Source organism: Salmo trutta, chromosome 18 (assembly GCF_901001165.1).
Source record: "Salmo trutta chromosome 18, fSalTru1.1, whole genome shotgun sequence".
Classification (NCBI taxonomy): domain Eukaryota; kingdom Metazoa; phylum Chordata; class Actinopteri; order Salmoniformes; family Salmonidae; genus Salmo; species Salmo trutta.
In genome coordinates this window covers 40,968,257-40,981,831 of record NC_042974.1, presented here as the reverse complement: position 1 = coordinate 40,981,831, position 13,575 = coordinate 40,968,257, and the positions used below count along the sequence as shown (strand labels likewise).

At 42.7% G+C, this 13,575-nt stretch overlaps 1 protein-coding gene across 1 annotated transcript in view; it reads left to right on the top strand.

Moving 5' to 3' along the window:
• LOC115153302 (attractin-like protein 1) overlaps nt 1–13,575 on the top strand; it is a 332,646-nt gene that overhangs the window by 316,856 nt on the left and 2,215 nt on the right. The window lies entirely within an intron of this gene.

Genomic DNA, 13,575 nt, shown 5'->3' with positions numbered 1-13,575 from the left:
GAGAGAAAGATAAAAAGTTTCATTTAGAAAATCTCTCTCTGTCTCCCTATCTGCTTGGTTCAAGACCCCAAGAGTCTCTCCAGACAGATGCTAACTGAAGCATGACATATTTCTCCCCTTCCTCCCTCACCTATCCTCTCTCTCTCTGTTAGATCCCAACCCCACCTCCCCTTTATCGCAACTAGAACCCAATATCTACCAGAGTGTCTATTTCTCGACTTCTGGCAGTTCAATTTGGAAATCCGTGTACCATCTGTGTTTGGATGGACACAGATATACCTGATCTATCAACTATTAGGGGCTTTGTTTTGAGAGAGACAGAAAAAGCCATGTTATACCTGGAGGAGTTAGCAGGCTGTTGGATCGATTGTTCCCTCCAATAGGTTTTTCAGCAGAGGCCAGATGAGCTCATGTTTCTCCTAAGAGGATATGTGATATTTCAGAGGTGCTAAATATGCCGCTGTGCTGTAGGTAAATGAATAGGGAGATGACCATTTGAATGGCACCCAGTGTCACAGAGATGAGCTCGGGAATGCTTTAGAACTTTTAGCACTGTCAGCAGCCATCAAAATATCTCTTTCCCGCTGTCACTCATATACGCACCCACACGTTATCTCTCTCTCTCTCTGCCTCTCTCACTCACTCTTCCTCTCCCTCCGCCTCTCTCTTTCTACCTTTTTCTCACGCTTTCTCAATTATTTTATTTCTCTCCTTTTCCTTTTCCCCTGAAGCCCAGGGCTTTCTGAGAGGCTGCTGTCGGCTCATCGTGTAGGTATAATACATGAGCTGAAATACGAGCAGGTGTAAAAGTGACTGCAGCAGGAAGCCTGTAAAAGACAGCAAAAATTAAGCACTTTGCAAGGCATCAGGTTCTCATACTGGGAAAAGCTGCTTGCATTACGTCTAGAGGAGCCTTTAAAGCCACCAGGTACTGGGCAAATAGTAGGAGCTGATAAGTGCAGCCAGTAAGTACAGGCTACAGTATTGGCTACAAATGCTGGGTAAATGCATACTGTGCAGTATGTCAGTTCCTGCATGATTTCACAGTTCTTTTTTGTGATAGTTGCAGGCAAAAAGGCTTGATTTTGCTGCAGAAATTCTGACATTTTGGATGTCAGTTTGCGAAGATTTGTGTCCAATTTGTCAAGAAATGCTCCGATGGGTGAAATGTTTGTTGACCTGTGTCTTGATTGAAAAATGTTATGAAGTAAAGTTGTGTTGATTGCTCGTTTGGTATTGTGGTGGTCAGACAGATTTATTTGGTAATATTGTGGTGATTAAGTACTTTATATGCATATCATATATGGAACTATACAAACAGAACTGTCACTCTGCAGTAAGTGCTGAAGCAGTGCTGTGAAACCGGGTAGAGAAAGAGAGAATCCCTGAGCTGACAAGATAAAAATCTGTCGTTCTGCCCCTGAGCAAGGCAGTTAACCCACTGTTCCCCGGGCGCCGAAGAAGTGGATGTCGATTATGGCAGCCCCCCGCACCTCTCTGATTCAGAGGGGTTGGGTTAAATGCGGAAGACACATTTCAGTTGAATGCATTCAGTTGTACATCTGACTAGGTATCCCCCTTTCCCTTTATGGAACACTGGGGGTGGTAACTGGAAATATCTATTTGTCTTGACCCATCTGATGTGGGAAAACAGGTCAGGAAGAGATGCTAACACCAGTTAGTATGTGAGTGCATGTGTGTGTGGGTGTGTGTTTGTGCATAAGTGCGCTTTATAAATCAAATCAAAGTTAATTGGTCGCATACACAGTTTAGCAGATGTTATAGTGGATGTAGCGAAATGCTTGTGTTACTAGCTCCTAAGAATGCAGTAGAAATGTCAAACAAGTACACAAATAACAGTAAACAAGAATTTAAGAATGTCAGGACGAATCTAGTTAACAGCCCAAATAACACTGTATCAGTAATCCAAATGCAATCTGTGTATATACACCAAAAAGATATACTAAGAATGATATGTACAGCAGTAGATACTGTATATTACAGTGAGCTATGTCAAGAATCCAGTATATAAATACAGGCGGTGTGTATAAACAGTGAAACAAAAATGCAATGTACTATATGAAAAATGTATACTAGATATATATATATATATATATATATGAAAGAAATGCAATAAGCTATGTGAAAAATACGGTACATGAATAAGAATCCGGTATATACAGTAATCTAGTATATAATTAAGAATCCAGTACATTAATACGCAGTGTGTATAAACATTGTAATAAAAATGCAATGTACAGTAGTAGATACCGTATATTAGAATAAGCTATATGAAGAATATTATATATGAATACACAGTGTGAAAGACTGTAAAATAAACGGTCCCGTGTTTAATGTCTCTATATACACTCAGTGTACAAAACAGGAACACCTGAATAGGTGAAAGCTATTGATGTCACATGTTAAATCCACTTCAATCAGTGTAGTTGAAGGGGATGAGACCGGTTAAAGAAGGCTTTTTAAGCCTTGAGACAATTGAGACATGGATTGTGTGTGTGTGCCATTCAGAGGGTGAGTGGGGAAACAAAAGATTCAGGTGCCTTTGAATGGGGTATGATAGTAGGTGCCAGGTGCACTGGTTTGTGTTAAGAACTGCAAAGCTGCTGGGTTTTTCACACTCAACATTTTCCTGTATGTATCAAGAATGGTCCACCACCCAAAGGACATCCAGCCAACTTGGCACAACAGTGGGAAGCATTGGAGTGAACATGGGCAAGCATCCCTATGGAATGCTTTCGACACCTTTCGACGAATTGAGGAGGTTCTGAGGGCAAAAGGGAAAGTGCAACTCAATATTAGAAAACTGTTACTAATGTTTTGTACACTCAGTGTATATGGGGCATCAGCGTTGGCTGTGTGTGTGTGCGTATGTTTGTGAGTATGGGCGTATGTGAGTGTATATGTGAGTACGGAGTCTGTGTGTTTGAGGTGTGTATGAGTGAGTCCTTCTTTGTCTATTACTTATTACAGGAGTACTACTTACTACAGAGGATGATGGCATGATGGCTGTTCAACACTCTGATGGCCTGGAGGTAGAAGCTGTTTTTCAATCTTTTGGTCCTGGCTGTGATGCAGAATAGTATCGACGTATACACTGACTCGGTGACTGGGTTCACCAGGAAGGGCATAGAGGATGTTGTTGCCACTGTGACGATTAGAATTTATCCAAACCAAAAATCATGGCTAGATGGCAGCAATCAAGCAAAACTGAAAGCGCAAACCACTGCATTTAACCATGGCAAGGTGACTGGGAATATGGACGTGTACAAACAGACCAGCTATGACCTCCGTAAGGCAATCAAAGAGGCAAAACGACAGTACTGGAACAAAGTGGAGTCGCAACTCTTACCTGTGTACATGGATGAACGCTTCTCCCTCTGTCATGGATGCCATGGTTGCCCTTAGTTTGAAGATGTAATCCGGAAACAGGTGTTTAATACAACAGCCTTCTTTCTTAGTTCTCTTTTTTGGACTCTCCAAATTTGGCAATCATCTCTCTGCTTCCACCGGGCATTCCACTGATTTCAAAACTTGGTTAACTTCTTCCATGACAACGACACCATTTCTTCCCCACCATTGTCATCAGAAGACACTACAATGACTGGTTTGATACATGTTTTGACCTAAATCAGGGAGTTCCTCATTGTCTGATTCATGGGGTGGTAGGTAGCCTAGTGGTTAGAGCATTGGACTAGTAACCAAAAGGTTCAAAGATCGAATCCCTGAGCTGACAAGGTAAAAATGAGTTGTTCTGCCCCTGAACTAGGTAGTTAACCCACTGTTCCTAGGCCATCATTGAAAATATGATTTTGTTCTTAACTGACTTGCCTAGTTAAATAAATTCATTTTCAGAGTCAGCATGGCACAATCATCCTCTAGAAAGTAGTCCATCACCATGTTTTCCCACTGAGCTTTGTCGATAGCACTATTAAATTCAAGGCAGCAATGTTGAAAGCGGTAGCAACACTTTTTGTCACTGCCTGATCTGTTTCACATGTCCTTGGGATTGTCTCCACTCGCCCATCTTCCCCATTATCCCCTGTGTATTTATACCTGTGTTCTGTCTGTTGCCAGTTTGTCAAGTCAACCAGCGTTTTGTCTCAGCTCCTGCTTTTCCCCAGTCTCTCTCTTTCTCGCCCTCCTGGTTTTGACCCTTGCCTGTCCCAACTTTGAGCCCGCCTGCCTGACTACTCTGCCTGACCCTGAGCCTGCCTGCCGTCCTCTACCTTTGCCCCTACTCTGGATTACCGACCTCTACCTGACCCTGTTCCTGCCTGCCGTTCTGTACCTTTGCCCCACCACTCTTGATTATTGACCCCTGCCTGCCTTGACCTATCACTTGCCTGCCCCTGTTGCAGTAATAAACATTGTTACTTCAATACAGTCTGCATTTGGGTCTTACCTGAAACGTTATACTTTTTCAGTTCTTTGTGACATCTTTCAAAAAAAGCAGCAGTAGACAGGCTTATCCACACGTACTTAGCAGCTCATGTTATAGACAGAAGCATGCTACATGGCAGACCAATCCGAACTCATGTCCAACCCATCTATTATCCTAGCCAATCATGGCTAGCCGGAAGGTTTGCCGTGGCTAAACCAACTGGGCTCAATATTTAACCATTTTATTCATATTTAAAGATGGCATACAATTATGTTATTGAGGCACATGAAAGTTCACATGTTCCAGAAGGCATTTCTTCCCAAAAACATATTTTGATAAAAAAAAAATAATAATAATAATCAAATGCCTCTCCTGTGAAGTAGTGACGTGCAACATACACCTAGTTTCTTGAAACGGGTCACAAATGGTCCCTTCACACAGACAGTTTAGTGAAGAAGGTGCAACAGCGCCTCTTCAACCTCAGGAGGCTAAAGAATTTCAGCTTGGCACCTAACACCCTCACAAACTTCTACAAATGCACCATTGAGAGAATCCTGTCAGGCTGTATCGCCGCCTGGTACGGCAATGCACTGTCTGCAACCGCAGGGCTCTCCAGAGAGTTGTGCGGTCATTCCAATGCTTCATCGGGGGCACACTGCCTGCCCTTTAGGACATCTACAGCACCCGGTGTCAGAGGAAGGCCAAGAAGATAATCAAGGACCTCAGCCACTCGAGCCACAGCCTGTTCACCCAGCTAGCATCTAGAAGTAGGAGACAGTACGGGTGCATCAAAGCTGGGACCGAGAGACTGATAGAAGCTGTTTATCTCAAAGCCATCAGACTGTTAAACAGTCACCACTAGCCGGACTCCACCCAGTACCCTGCCCTGAACCTTAGTCACTGTTACTAGCCCGGCTACCAACCGGTACTCTACCCTGCACCTTAGAAACTGCTTTGCCATATGTACATAGAGTTATTGAACACCAGTCACTTTAATAATGTTTACATACTGTTTTACCCACTTTATATGTATATACTGTATTCTAGTCATGGCTCATCAGTATTTATATTCATATACTGTCCATACTGTCTATACACACCATAATATACAGTGCATTCGGAAAGTATTCAGACCCCTGGACTTTTTCCACATTTTGCCTTATTCTAAAATTGATTAAATCATTTTTCCCCCTCATTAATCTATACAAAATACCCCATAATAACAAAGCGAAACAGATTTTTAGAAATGTTAGCAAATGTAATTTTAAAAAAAATAAATGTAGACCCTTTGCTATGAGACTCGACATTGAGCTCAGGTGCATCATGTTTCCATTGATCATCATTGAGATGTTTCTACAACTTGATTGGTGTCCACTTGTGGTAAAATCAATTGCATGGACATGATTTGGAAGGGCACACACCAGTCCCACAGTTGACAGTGCATGTCAGAGCAAAAACCAAGCCATAAGGTTGAAGCAATTGTCCTTACTGCTCCGAGACAGGATTGTGTCAAGGCAAAGATCTGGGGAAGGGTACCAACAATTTCTGTAGCATTGAAGGTTCCCAAGTACACAGTGGCTTCTATCATTCTTAAATGAAAGACGTTTGGAACCACCAAGACTTCCTAGAGCTGGCAGCCCTGCCAAACTGAGCAATCGGGGGAGAAGGGCCTTGGGCAGGGAGGTGACCAAGAGCCAGATGGACACTCTTACAGAGCCCCAGAGTTTCTCTGTGGAGATGGGAGAACCTTCCAGAAGAACAACCATCTCTGCAGCACTCAACCAATCAGGCCGTTATGTTATGGTGGCCAGACGGAAGCCACTCCTCAGTAAAAGACACATGGAGTTTACTTGAGGTTTGCCAAAAGGCACCTTTCGGACTCTCAGACAATGAGAAACAAGATTCTCTGGTATGATGAAACCAAGAATGAACTCTTTGGCCTGAATGCCAAGCGTCAGATCTGAAGGAAACCTGGCACCGCTCATCACCTAGCCAATACCATCCCTACTGTGAAGCATGGTGGTGTCAGCCTCATGCTGTGGGGATGGTTTTCAGCGGCAGGGACTGGGAGACTAGTCAGGATTGAGGAAAAGGTGAACGGAACAAAGTACAGAGAGATCCTTGATGAAAACCTGCTCCAGAGAGGTCAGGACCTCAGACTGGGGTGAAGGTTCACCTTCCAACAGGACAACGACCCTAAGCACACAGCCAAGAGAATGCAGGAGTGGCTTCGGGACAAGTCTCTGAATGTCCTTCAGTGGCCAAGCCAGAGCCTGGACTTGAACCCGATCAAACATCTCTGGAGAGACCTGAAAATAGCTGTGCAGTGATGCTCCCCATCCAACCTGACAGAGCTTGAGAGGATCTACAGAGAAGAATGGGAGAAACTCCCTAAATACAGGTGTGCCAAGCTTGAAGCATCATACCCAAAAAGACTCAAGGCTGTAGTCACTGCCAAAGGTGCTTCAACAAAATACTGAGTAAAGGGTCTGAATACTTGTGTAAATGTGATTTTTTTCAGTTTAATTCATAATGTTTTTGCTAATATTTCTAAAAACCTGTTTTTGCTTTGTCGTTATGGGGTATTGTGTGTAGATTGATAAGGGGAAAAACTATTTCATTCAGTTTAGAATAAGACTGTAATGTGGAAAGAGTCAAGGCGTCTGAATACTTTCCGAATGCACTGTATATTTTTCTATTACAGATTCTGACATTTCTCATTCTGATATTTCTCAATTTCTTTCATTTTAGTTTTTGGAGGATGTGTGTGGCGTTTTGTATTGCTAGTTATTATTACTGCACTGTTAGAGCTAGCATTTCACTGCACCTGCAATAATGTCTGTGTACCCGACCAATAAACCTTGATTTGATTTGCACCTGTACTGTGTCTTTCTGCTAGATGGTAGCAGAGTGAACCGACCGTGACTCAGGTGGCTGAGGTCATTGCTGATCGTCTTGGCCTTCCTTTGACACTGAGTGCTGTAAGTGTCCTGGAGCGCAGGCAGCGTGCCCCCGGTGATGCGTTGAGCTGATCGCTCATTCAGCTGAGGGCGGTGCAGTTGCCGTACCTGGCGGTGATACAGCCCGACAGAATGCTCTCAATTGTGCATCTATAGAAGTTTGTGAGGGTCTTTGGGGCCATGCCAAATTTCTTCAGCCGCCTGAGGTTGTAGAGGCGCTGTTGCGCCTTCTTCACAGCGGTGTCGGTGTGGTGCGACCATTTTATAAGCATTTCACTGCACCCGCTATAACGTCTGCTAAACTGTGTACGCGACCAATAAACTTTTATTTTGATTTGATCAACTTTGATTTGAGAACCTGAATTCAAATCCTTGAAAGAAAGTGACAGCCTCCCTCCTCGCTACACCTGAGGAAAGTACACGGAGAAAAGAAGTCTGCACCTCAGTCAGAGTGCTGTCTGGTGATCCAATGACTAGAGCAAAAATATTTTATAGAAGTGGAGAAGTGCAACTGAAGCATAAAATTAGTCCTTTTACATTCATGATCTGTTGCGAACCCTGACTGAACCGAGCAGAATTTACAATAAGAATAATTTTAAATCTGCGTTTACAAATCACAGTAAGTCATTTTTTCTGGGTTTTATTTTTCCTTTTCTGCGTGAAAAACTCAGAATCCTGCGTTATCGCGACACCTGCGCCATATTAATCCGCCTCTTAGGATCCTGACGGTTTCTCCGATTTTGGGATTAAAGTGCCTGGATGTTGCGAGCCTGGGGTTTGTATGCTGGGTAGAGCAGTGCACAGTCCTGTCTGGTACAGAGCTCAAACGCATTGTTCTGTAATGCTGAGATCAGCAGAGCTGAGGCTCCCAGGATAGCACAGGTGGATAAAGGGCTCATCTTCATAGGAAAAGTTACTCAGAGGAGTTCCATACCAACCATATCCATACATAACACCGTGGAGGAAATGTCACATTTCAACTCCATCCTCTACAAGTAGTAGAAGTTTTAGTTGTATTTATTGTTGTCTGGTATAGACAATCTGCCTGCACATACACACACATACCCACAAACATGCCGAACGCACACATGTACGTACACACACACACGCACACACACATACACTCCTCTCCCCAGGCATGTCTGTGTGTAGAGATTACAAGCTGGTGAAGCAGTCAACTTCTCTAAGCCCCCTGTGTGTCACTGGCTTTACAGTGCTCTGCCGAGGAGACCAGAAGAAGCCCCAAATCCCTCCACTCTGGAGTCTATCATTGCCCATCTCCCAACACAAACACACTACTAAATCTGTCTAAGTCAGGGGAGTGGTGGATCTAACCAAGCCTAATGTATTCCTTCAGTCCAATAGTTGAGTGGGGGGCTATTGTATTAATCTGCTTACTCTACTTCCAACCTACTGGAACTAGCCGCTTAGTGAGGAACTTCGCCTGAATGTAGGGAAGTTGGTTTCAACATTCTAAAATGGCGGAGAAAGGGTGTGTACTTTTAAAAGTCAGGCTTCACAGACAGACTTACTATGTCAGCACAAGAAAGAAAACCACCTCCCTGCCAGATACCAGCATGTTCTTAGGAGTTTAAACATAGCCTCCATACAAACACAGCAATCCTATTCTCATCAACAATAATCTGCCTATTCAGGAGGAGAGCTGGACCTGCCATGACAGAGAGAGTAATAGAGAGAGAGAAGGACATATGGAGAGGGAGATAAATAGAGAAGGAGAGATCTGTTGAGTGAGTGCGGTCCGAGGTAAGAGTCTGTGGTGGTGCCGTCGTTGCCCAGCGACTTGCATTTAGCCAAGGTGCCTGTAAAGATAGTCGCTAGTGAAAGTCTACACACCCATTGCACAGTCTTCACATTTTGCTGCCTTAAAATGTAATCTGCCAAACCTACAGATCTACACAACCTACTCCACATTTTCAGTGAAAGAAATAGTATAGAACATTTTCTAAATGAATAACAAAAAAAATGAAGATGTGTTGATTGCATATGTCTTCACACCCCAGAGTTAATACTCGCTGGAAGCACCTTTGGCAGCAATTACAGCTGAGACTCATTTTGTATAAGATTCTACCAACGTTGCACAACTCTTAGGGCAACATTGTTATTGTCAAAATTGTTTAAAGGTTCACTATGCAGAAATAGCTCCGCCATTTCCTGGTTAAAAAAATTCTAATAGTTTGCATAATTTCAGTTTATGTGGAAAAAGAAGCAAGTCCCCTGCATTGTATCATCTAAACTGCTGTGAAATATATTTTCCATAACCCAAAATATTGTATTGAAGCTGGTGCTTATTTCCCTCATTAAAATGCAAATCAATTTATAACATTTTTGACATGCGTTTTTCTGGAATTTTTTGTTGTTATTCTGTCTCTCACTGTTCAAATAAACCTACCATTAAAATGATAGACTGATCATTTCTTTGTCAGTGGGCAAACGTACAAAATCAGCAGGGGATCAAATACTTTTTTCCCTCACTGTACAACACATTTTAATTCTTTATGAAGAAAATCTTCTACTTGACACAAATGCGTTAGGAAGAAAATCGTGTGGTGGACATGAATAAATGTAATTTTTTATGTGCCTGTCACAAATTTTGAATAAGTAATGTGTCTATTTCACAATAAACTGTGATAGTGTGTTGCCATTACATGATGGTGCCACCTGACAATACCCAGAGGGTCACCAACATTGATTTCACTCCACATTACTGGTCTGTATGACAAAGTGAAAAGGAAGCTTGTGTTAAAAAATCCACTCCAAATCATCCATTCTGTTTGCAACAAGGCCATTAAGTAATACTGCAAGACAACACAGCAAAGAAATTAACTTTTTGGCCTAAATTAAAACTGCAAGTTTGAGTCAAATTCAATACAACACAGAGTGAAACCCTCTGTATTTTCAAGTATTGTGGTGGCAGCATCATGTTATGGGTATGCTTGTCATCGGCAGGGACAGGAGAATTTGTCAGGCTCAAAAAACCCACAGCCTTCTGTATATCTTACCGTGGGATATATGTAGTGACATTTTTCAGAGGGTAAATTGCACACATGTTACTGACAAAGACACACCAGAATGGCTTTCCAAGAGTTGTGAATGTTCCTTCCGGTCCAGTCTCAGTCCTGACTTAAATTTTTGAAGGTTTGAATATTGCTGCCCATCAATGATTCCCATTCACATTAACTGAGCTTGAGCAATTTTGACAAAAACAATAGATATACAGTATGTTGCCCTAAGAGTTGTGCAAAGTTGGTAGAATCTTATACAAAATGATTCACAGCTGTAATGGCTCCCAAAGGTGCTTCCACCAAGTAATAACTCTGGGGTGTGAAAACATACACAATCAAGACATTTTTGTTATTTTTATTTTTTATTAATTAGGAAAATGTTCGGTGTAGATCTGTAGTCGAAAAAATCTACTGTAATTCCTTTTTAGATTTCATTTTAAGGCAATAGAATTTGAAGACTGTGCAAGGGGTGCGTAAAGTTTCACTAGGCACTGTAAGTCTCCCAGTCTCAGTTCAATGTGGCATTGGTTTATAATTCTCTTGAAGTTTCCCAAGCAAGCAATGGAAAATGGAGGAAAAACACAATCAGGGTCCCAGTTATCTCTCCTTTTCTGCTCTCCTGACCATCTCTCTATCTCTCTCTGCCGTGCTGCCACCATGACGCCCCGTTTCCCATCACAGCCTCGTGGTCCGGTGGCCTTGGCTTTTTCTAAGCTCGTTAAACTAACATGCGCTGCTGAGTGTGTCGAGGAAAGATAACGCATACAAAATAAAGATATAATTGCTCTTTTTTTCTTAATCCCTTTTCCTTTTATGTCGCCATTATTGGGAATGTAAGGGTATGCTAGTGTAAGGTGTTCTGTTTCCAGGCATAGTGTCTATTCACATCCAGGGCTCTCTTTCTCTCTCTGACCTACAGTGCAGGCTGGGCTGGACTACAGTGTTGTCCAGTTATTCTGAGGGTATCAGAGACGTCATCTTGTCTCCTACTGTTCCCCCTGTGCAGTTGTGAGTGGAGAGCTTGTTGACAGTGATATGAGAACCAAGTGGGAAGCAGAGGTTATTGACCCAGAGTAGATCCTCTTATGTGACTCTTTCATTCACTCCTAGTCTCAGATAATATCTGTCCTGCCAGTTTGGTTGATGAGGATTTAAAAGACTGTTAATAATCTGTATTTAACAGATTTAGAAACAGTATGCATTCAATTCAGTTACAATAGGAACTGACTTTGAGATGAGGCTTGCACATCTGGTCAACATTGTCAACCACATTGTCAGGTGAAGATACACTACATACAAAAGTATGTGGACACCCCTTCAAATTAGTAGATTCGGCAATTTCAGCCACACCTGTTTCTGACAGGTGTATAAAATCGAGCACACAGCCATGCAATCTCCATAGAAAAGCATTGGCAGTAGAATGGCCTTACTGAAGAGTTCAGTGACGTTTAATATGGCAACGTTATAGGATTCCAACAAGTCAGTTTGTCAAATTTCTGCCCCTCTAGAGCTGCCCCGGTCAACTGTAAGTGCTGTTATTGTGAAGTGGAAATGTCTAGGAGCAACAACAGCTCAGCCGCAAAGTCGAAGGTCACACAAGCTCACAGAACGGGACCGCCGAGTGCTGAAGCGCGTAGCGCTTGCAACACTCACTACCGGGTTCCAAAGTGCTTCTAGAAGCAATGTCAGCACAATAACTGAATCTGGGTTTGGCAGATGCCAGGAGAACACTACCTTCCCCAATACATGGTGCCAACTGTAAAGTTAAGTGGAGGAGGAATAATGGTCTGGGGCTGTTTTTCATAGTTCGGGCTAGGCCCCTTAGTTCCAGTGAAGGGAAATCTTGACGCTACAGCATACATTGACATTCTAGATGATTCTGTGCGTCCAACTTTGTGGCAACAGTTTGGGGAAAGCCATTTCCTGTTTCAGAATGACAATGCCCCCGTGCACAAAGCTAGGTCCATAGAGCAATGGTTTGTCAAGATCGGTGGCCTGCACAGAGCCCTGACCTCAACCCCATTGAACACTTTTGGGATGAATTGGAATACCGACTGCGAGCAAGGCCTAATCACCCAACATCAGTGCATGACCTCACTAATGCTCTTGTGGCTGAATGGAAGAAAGTCCCTGCAGCAATGTTCCAACATCTAGTGGAAAGCCTTGCCAGAACAGTGGAGGCTGTTATAGCAGCAAAGGGGGGGACCAACTCCATATGAATGCCCATGATTTTGGAATGAGATGTTTGACAAGCAGATGTCCAAATACTTTTAGTCATGTGGTGTATCAAACTAGGACAAGGTTTTAACAAGGATTCTCACTCTTGATGACGCTATTTGAATAATGGGGAACCAACAGTAGCTCATGGAGAAATCCTGCCTGGTCAGCAGAAATACTGAAAGCTAAACCTGAAAGTCAAGCAGCTGTAATCTGTGTTAGAAAGTGATAACTTTAACTCTGCTCCTTTATTGCCATGCAGATGACACTAATTCTATTATATTTCATTACAAGTTGCCATCAGAATAATGCGCTTGTTCTTCTTATTTAGTTTTTGTTTTATTTAATCTTTATAAAAAATAAACACATTCAAGAAAGACCTGGCCTTTTTACTGTATTTCTCTTCACTGAAACCCTGGTCAGTATCATAGTATTATGTCCCATTCCTGTTTGATTGAAAATTATATGTATTTGGGGTCCCTAGTGCTAGAAAGGCCCTTCCTGTTCCAAACCGCTTTGTACATCAGGGTTAGTGATCCAGCAACCTCACCTGACAAAACAATTCCCTTAGTAGGTTGCATTAGCAGGGAGCGCCCTTCACCTCCGCTCGCCCTTCACCTCCGCTCACCTGTATCCTGATTTCATTATGTTGTCCAATTCATTTGATTTGAGATGCATATCTCTGGTTATCCAGAAGGCATTGGCTTTAATTAGCAATCATGAAAAATAAGCTATTTGGTTATAAGCCAGCATTTCCCAAACTCGGCCTGGGGATCCCAAGGGGGGCATGTTTTGGTTTTTGCCTTATCACTACACAGCTGATTCAAATAGCCAAACCTTGATGATTAGTAGATTATTTGAATCAGCTGTGTAGTGATAAGGCAAAAACCAAAACGTGCACCCAGGGTGGGACCCAGGACCGAGTTTGGGAACCGCTGTTGTAAGCTTTCATCTTTGGTTGAGTCACCAAATT